The sequence below is a fragment of the Ranitomeya imitator genome, chromosome 7 (assembly GCF_032444005.1).
Source record: "Ranitomeya imitator isolate aRanImi1 chromosome 7, aRanImi1.pri, whole genome shotgun sequence".
Taxonomy (NCBI): Eukaryota; Metazoa; Chordata; class Amphibia; order Anura; family Dendrobatidae; genus Ranitomeya; species Ranitomeya imitator.
In genome coordinates this window covers 218,686,749-218,694,313 of record NC_091288.1, presented here as the reverse complement: position 1 = coordinate 218,694,313, position 7,565 = coordinate 218,686,749, and the positions used below count along the sequence as shown (strand labels likewise).

At 42.9% G+C, this 7,565-nt stretch overlaps 1 long non-coding RNA gene across 1 annotated transcript in view; it reads right to left on the bottom strand.

Moving 5' to 3' along the window:
• Positions 1 to 2,947: 2,947 nt before the first annotated feature.
• LOC138645594 (uncharacterized) overlaps positions 2,948 to 7,565 on the bottom strand; it is a 68,119-nt gene continuing 63,501 nt past the window's right edge. The window contains exons 2-3 of the long non-coding RNA XR_011314742.1: positions 6,306 to 6,496; positions 2,948 to 3,285 (exon numbers count right to left, since the gene is read on the bottom strand). This is a non-coding gene — a long non-coding RNA (uncharacterized lncRNA). The remainder of the gene's footprint in view (positions 3,286 to 6,305; positions 6,497 to 7,565) is intronic.

Genomic DNA, 7,565 nt, shown 5'->3' with positions numbered 1-7,565 from the left:
TGGGACATCAGTGGTGCTCGTGAACGACTTGATGAGACATTACTGGTAGTGGACATGATGGGACATCAGTGGTGTTCATGAAGGACTTGATGAGACATTACTGGTAGTGGACATGATGGGACATCAGTGGTGCTCGTGAACGACTTGATGAGACATTACTGGTAGTGGACATGATGGGACATCAGTGGTGTTCATGAAGGACTTGATGAGACATTACTGGTAGTGGACATGATGGGTCATCAGTGGTGCTCATGAAGGACTTGATGAGACATTACTGGTAGTGGACATGATGGGTCATCAGTGGTGCTCGTGAAGGACTTGATGAGACATTACTGGTAGTGGACATGATGGGACATCAGTGGTGCTCATGAAGGACTTGATGAGACATTACTGGTAGTGGACATGATGGGTCATCAGTGGTGCTCGTGAACGACTTGATGAGACATTACTGGTAGTGGACATGATGGGACATCAGTGGTGCTCATGAAGGACTTGATGAGACATTACTGGTAGTGGACATGATGGGTCATCAGTGGTGCTCGTGAAGGACTTGATGAGACATTACTGGTAGTGGACATGATGGGACATCAGTGGTGCTCATGAAGGACTTGATGAGACATTACTGGTAGTGGACATGATGGGACATCATTAGTGCTCGTGAAGGACTTGATGAGACATTACTGGTAGTGGACATGATGGGACATCAGTGGTGCTCATGAAGGACTTGATGAGACATTAGTGGTAGTGGACATGATGGGACATCAGTGGTGCTCATGAAGGACTTGATGAGACATTAGTGGTAGTGGACATGATGGGTCATCAGTGGTGCTCGTGAAGGACTTGAGACATTTCTGGTAGTGGACATGATGGGACATCAGTGGTGCTCGTGAAGGACTTGATGAGACATTAGTGGTAGTGGACATGATGGGTCATCAGTGGTGCTCGTGAAGGACTTGATGAGACATTACTGGTAGTGGACATGATGGGACATCAGTGGTGCTCATGAAGGACTTGATGAGACATTACTGGTAGTGGACATGATGGGTCATCAGTGGTGCTCGTGAAGGACTTGATGAGACATTACTGGTAGTGGACATGATGGGACATCAGTGGTGCTCGTGAAGGACTTGATGAGACATTACTGGTAGTGGACATGATGGGACATCAGTGGTGCTCCTGAAGGACTTGATGAGACATTACTGGTAATGGACATGATGGGTCATCAGTGGTGCTCGTGAAGGACTTGATGAGACATTACTGGTAGTGGACATGATGGGACATCAGTGGTGCTCATGAAGGACTTGATGAGACATTACTGGTAGTGGACATGATGGGACATCAGTGGTGCTCGTGAAGGACTTGATGAGACATTACTGGTAGTGGACATGATGAGACATTAGCAGTCGGTTTTGATGGGACTGCAGTGATGGTGGTAGGGGTTACCGCCATTGTTTTCATCAGTCTTTCCCTGGGCCTCATTTTCCATTCTCTCCCTCCTCCATCCTCTCTTCTCCTTTTTCCTCCATTGCTTCCCTCAGTCCTTCTCCCTCACTCACCCTTTTCTCTCCCAATTCTCTATCCTTTTTCTTTTCCTCCATAGTTTCCATCAGTCCTTCTTCCAAACTCATCCTCCGCTCTCCCTCTCCTTCACCATCTCTACATCTTTTTCCTCCACAGTTTCCTTCAGCCTTTCTGATTCATTCTCCACTCTCCCTCTCCTCCTTCCTCACTTTTTTTTACCTCCATTGTTTCCATTAGTTTATCCCTCAGCCTCATTATTTTCTCTCCTTCTCCTCATTCCTCACTTCTTTCACCTCCATTGTTTCTATAAATCCTTCTCTCTGATTCATCCTCTGTTCTCCCTCTCCTCCTTCCTCCCGTCTTTTGCCTCCATCAGTCCATCCCTCAGCCTCATTCCCAGCACTCCTTCTCCATCCAGTCTTCTTTTACCTCCATTGTTTTTGTAGGTCCTTCTCTCAGACTCATCCTCTGATCTCCCTCTCTTCCATCTGCTCTTATTTTACCCCCACTACTTCCATCAGTCCTTCTCCCTAAATCATTCTCTTCTCTCCCTTTCCTCCATTCTCTGTTTTCTTTTACCTCCATTGTTTCCATCAGTCTTTTTCTCTGATTCATCCTCTGCTCTCCCTCTCCTTTTTCCTCACTCCTTTTACCTTTATTACTTCCATCAGTCCATCCCTTGGCCTCATTCCCCTCTTTCCTTCTCCTCCATCCTCTATTCTTCTACCTCCATTAGTTCTATAAGTCCTTCTCTTTGATTCATTCTCCACTCTCCCTCTCCTCCATCTTCTGTTTTTCTTTTACCTCCTCCATTTTTCTCCCTGACTCCTTCCCTGCTTTCCCTCTCCTCTTTGCCCACTTCATTTACCTCCATTGCTCCCATCAGTCCTTCCTTCAGTCTCATCCTCCGCTCTCCCTCTCCTCCATCCTCACTTCATCTTTTACCTCCATTGCTTCCATCAGTCCTTCCTTCAGCCTCATCCTCCTCTCGCCCTCTCCTCCATCCTCACTTCATCTTTTACCTCCATTGCTTCCATCAGTCCTTCCTTCAGCCTCATCCTCCTCTCGCCCTCTCCTCCATCCTCACTTCATCTTTTACCTCCATTGCTTCCATCAGTCCTTCCTTCAGCCTCATCCTCCTCTCGCCCTCTCCTCCATCCTCTCCTCTTCTTTTACCTCAATGGCTTATGGCTTTACCTCAATGGTTATTAGGTCGCCCCTCAGTCCTCTTTTTTCTAGACTAAATAATCCTAATTTTGCTAATCTCTCTAATGATCTTCTTGCTGAGGGAGACTCTTCACTTTTCCCAGAAGGCACCTGGAATATGCAAATCGTCCTCTTCAAGCTTCAATCCCTGGTTTTGAAGATTTATCTGCGAGCGCCTTAGTGATATTCCTCTCCTCAGTTCTATAAGATTTATGGAAAGGCGGACATTTATAAGCGGTCCTTCATGAAATATGTCACCCATTATAGGAAGCCTGGATGCGGAGTGAAGAGCTCAGGTCGGCGGGTCCATCCAAGGATATATTGTATATGACTCGTGCTGACAAAAGACAAACCCCTGGTTTATGTCACGATTCACCTGCCGTCGGCTCTGCGCAGCGCAGTCTCCCGGATCTTGTGTTCATTGTAGGAGAGGATAATACAAGAAGCGGAAATACTCGATGTGAGAACCTCAAGAACAGCTGGAAGGACGTCTATCTCTGGAGGACCCATCTTGGCCATGCGTTGATTCAGTAGGAGATGTGTAATGTTTCCTTACACCTGTGGGGGTGACAAACAGACAAACAGACGGAAGTGGACCTTAGATAATTATATATATCGACATGTATGTAAGTACTTGGATAAGAATACAGTAATTAACCAGAGCCAGCATGGGTTTGTAGCAAACAAGACATGCCAGACTCATCCAATTTCCTTCTATGATGGAATCACTGACTGGTTGGATCAGGGAAATGTGGTAGATATAGTATATCTGGACTTCAGCAAAGCATTTGATTGTGTATCTCATACTATCCTTATTGAAAAAATGACTAAGCATGGGATTGACAAGGCTACGGTTAGATGGATTTATGACTGGCTCAGTGATCGTACTCAAAGAGTGGTGATAAATGGTTATACATCCAGTGTTTTAAGTGGGAACCACAAGACGCTGTCCTGGCCTCAGTGTTGTTCAACATTTTTATAAATGCTCTAGATAAAGGAACTGAAGGTAAACTGATAAAATTTGCAGAAGATGCAAAGCTAGGAGGGATAGCTGACACTAGATAAGACAGAAAGGATTCAGAAGGATCTAGATAAGCTTGAACAATGGGCAGCAACTAATAATGGCATTTAACAGGGAGAAATGCAAGACTCCACATCTGGGCAAGAAAAACGAAAATTACATGTATTGAATGGGAGGAATAGAACTAAGCAACAGTACGTGAAAAAAACTTGGGTATACTAAAAGATCACAGATTGCACAGGAGTCAACAGTTTGATGCAGTAGCAAAAAGGCAAACATTGTTCTAGTATGTATTAGGAGAAGCATAGAGTCTAGATCACGTGAAGTAATTCTCCCCCTCTACTCCTCCTTGGTCAGACCTCATCTGGATACTGGGTCCAGTTCTGGGCACATTTTAAAAAAGACATCAACAAACTGGAGCAAATTCAAAGAAGAGCGACCATGATGGTGAGTGGACTGCAAACCATGTCCTACGAGGAACGACTGAAAGATCTGGGAATGTTTAGCTTCAAAAAAGAAGACGGAGAGGAGACTTAATAGCCGTCTACAAATATCTGAAGGGCTGTCACAGTGTAGTGGGATCATCATTATCCTCATTTGCACATGGAAAGACGAGAAGGAATGGGATGAAACTGAATGGGAGGAGACACAGATTAGATATTAGAAAAAAATTTTTTGACAGTGAGGGAGATCAGTGAGTGGAACAGGCGGCCACGAGAGGTGATGAGTTCTCCTTCAATGAAAGTCTTCAACCAGAAGCTGGACAGACATCTGTCTGGGATGGTTTAGTGAATCCTGCATTGAGCAGGGGGTTGGACATGAGGACCCCGGGGTCCCTTCCAACTCTAACATTCTAGGATTCTAGGATTCCAAACAGGCACATGTACCATAGACACACACACACCCTGCCTGGTGCTATTATAGGACTTTTCCGTATTGTAAAGGGCTCTAGGTTCCTGCACAGGGCTAATGGGGCATGGATCTGGGATAGTGAGCAGTGTATCTCAGTCCTCGCTATGAGGCCCTCTCTTGTCTACAGACGTTTAGTCCTAGCCCCCAGACCCTTTAATTCTGCCACATCCCATCAATGGTGGTGATCCCTGTACTCCATGTGCCTTGCTCCAGGAGAAGAAGGGTTAAGTCCGAGCTGTAGATCTCTCAGGCTCTCTGAGGATAACTAAGGATTATTTCCAGACGGAAAGATTTATGATCAGATATTCTGTTTTTGTGGGGGGGGGGGGGGGGGTGCACATGTCTGACCCATGGAGAAAGAAAGAAAAGAATAGACCCCAATCATAAAAACGTATATGTAGAGTCGTGGCCATCTTATCAAAAATTATCCTTAATGTGCTTAAAATAGCAAGTAACACAAACTAGTCATTTCTATCAATGATTCCAGTTATCAGCACGGCCCCAGGTCCCAGGTCCTCCTCTGCTTTGTACCAGATGCATTAGAGTGTGAAGGGGGCTGGCTGACTGCTCCCATACACCTAAGCCAGCCCCCTCCTCTGTCATTGTATTGGCTGTGACATAAAAGGGGGCTGACTTGGCTACTGAATTGAGCAGTCAACCATCCCTCTTCACACTCGGCACTTGTCACATGCCGACACCGGAAAAGCCGTGCCGACACCGGAAAAGCCGTGCCGACACCGGAAAAGCCGTGCCGACACCGGAAAAGCCGTGCCATCATGGTACAAACCGGAAAGTGAAGCCGTCAGGACTTGAGGCCGGAGATCACAGGATAACTTGCTATTTTAAGATAATATAGGGGGACTTTTTTTTTGCAGGCTGATCCCTTTAACGTAAAAAGGAAACTCTCGCCGTAATCGTACTGACTTGGAAAATCGGGTCACCAGGTCACGAACACCATAAAAATGAAACAAAGGAAAACCATGCAGAATTGTGGGTTATTTTATTAACCGCACTTTAGAACATTTCACAATTTTTCTGAATTTTATATTGCAAAATGAAGGGCGTCATTCAAAACTACAAAATCTAAAGTTATGGCTCTCTGAAGAAGGAAAGGTGAAACACAGAAGTGTCTAGGAGAATAATTGGCTTACTTGTACTTAGCAACCAATCACATCACAGCTTTCATTTCATATTCTGCTTTTAAAAAATGAAAGCTGTCCTGTGATTGGTTGCTATGGACAACAGAGACAGAATAACACAAGTGGGAGCCCAGTCCTTGTGTCTATATCAGCCAATCAGAGCCCAGCTTTCATTTTCTAAATGACTCTGTTAAAATGAAAGCTGTTCTGTGATTGGTTGCTATTGGAGACATAGTAAGGCGCATATCTGTAACGGCCGCCATATTGGTTGTCTCCCAGCTTTCCTGAAAACAAACACAATAAAGAAATGACTGAAAACAGTCGCCCTAGATTTTACATTTACAGGGGATTTTTCAGTCATTTTGGGACTCGGCGCTCAGCAGTCGTCCATATCTTTTGAGGCCCTGAGGAAAGGGGGAATTAACAAATAACTACAGTCAGGACAGTGGTTGTCGGTAACGATGGCGCCGGCAGATGATAACCCACCACATGAAATGTCTTCTTACCTCACAGGACAGCAGCCATATTGGTACAATACGTCACCATAGAAACCAACATGTCGGCATCATAAGAGCGGGGACAACCAGATGAACTTCCCATTGTGGTGAACTATTCTCAGTTTTGCTTTTTTTTCCTTCCTTTCACCAAGAACAATGACATTTCTTTTTTTCCTCCACCGCAGCGGAGCTTGTTTTTACTGGTATAACGAAATAAGAAATGTGAGCAAAAATTCCAAGTGCAGTAAAATGATGAAAAAAAAAAAACAATAGTTCCGTATTTTGTGATCATTATGTGGTAAAAGTAACCTGAAAATGTGATTTTGATGAGAGATAGCAAATTTATAAAGTTGTTTTTTTTTTCTGGTATATTTTTTTTTATGTAATAGGTTAAAAAAAATCTGAAATTTATAAAAAAAAATAATAATAATAATTTACCTTTTAAATGTTTTATGTTCAGGGCCTCCTTTTATGTGTTTTTTTTTTATGTGTACCATTATGGGGCGTATATGACATGATGACTTCTTTTGATTGTATTTTTTGGAGAAGGAGGTGCAAATATACTGTATATACCGGTGTATATATATATATATATATATCTATATATATATATATATATATAGATATATATATATATATATATATCTATATATATATATATATATATATATATACACACATATTATTTTATTTTGCTGTACATCATTTACTGTCTAGGTAAAATATGTGAACACATGCCGACACCGGAAAAGCCGTGCCGACACCGGAAAAGCCGTGCCGTCACGGTACAAACCGGAAAGTGAAGCCGTCAGGACTTGAGGCCGGAGATCAGAGGATAACTTGCTATTTTAAGATAATATAGGGGGACTTTTTTTTTGCAGGCTGATCCCTTTAACGTAAAAAGGAAACTCTTGCCATAATCGTACTGACTTGGAAAATCGGGACACCAGGTCACGAACACCATAAAAATGAAACAAAGGAAAACCATGCAGAATACTAGGTTTACACCATGGAGCCAAACGCCGCCACGATGGGCTGTTAAGCGTCACTATTTTTCATATTTTGTTATGTGCTGCCTCCAATTGTTTTTGTATATATATATTATTTATATATATATTCATTTTTTATTATTATATATATTATTTTTATTTATTTTTTGCCTAACCCTGTTTACTGACTTTTGCAGATGCAGCGATTACGGACAGGTTAATGTTTTATTTCTTTAAATAAAGGAAATAGACAGCTATGTTTGAATTTTTAAGTTTTTTT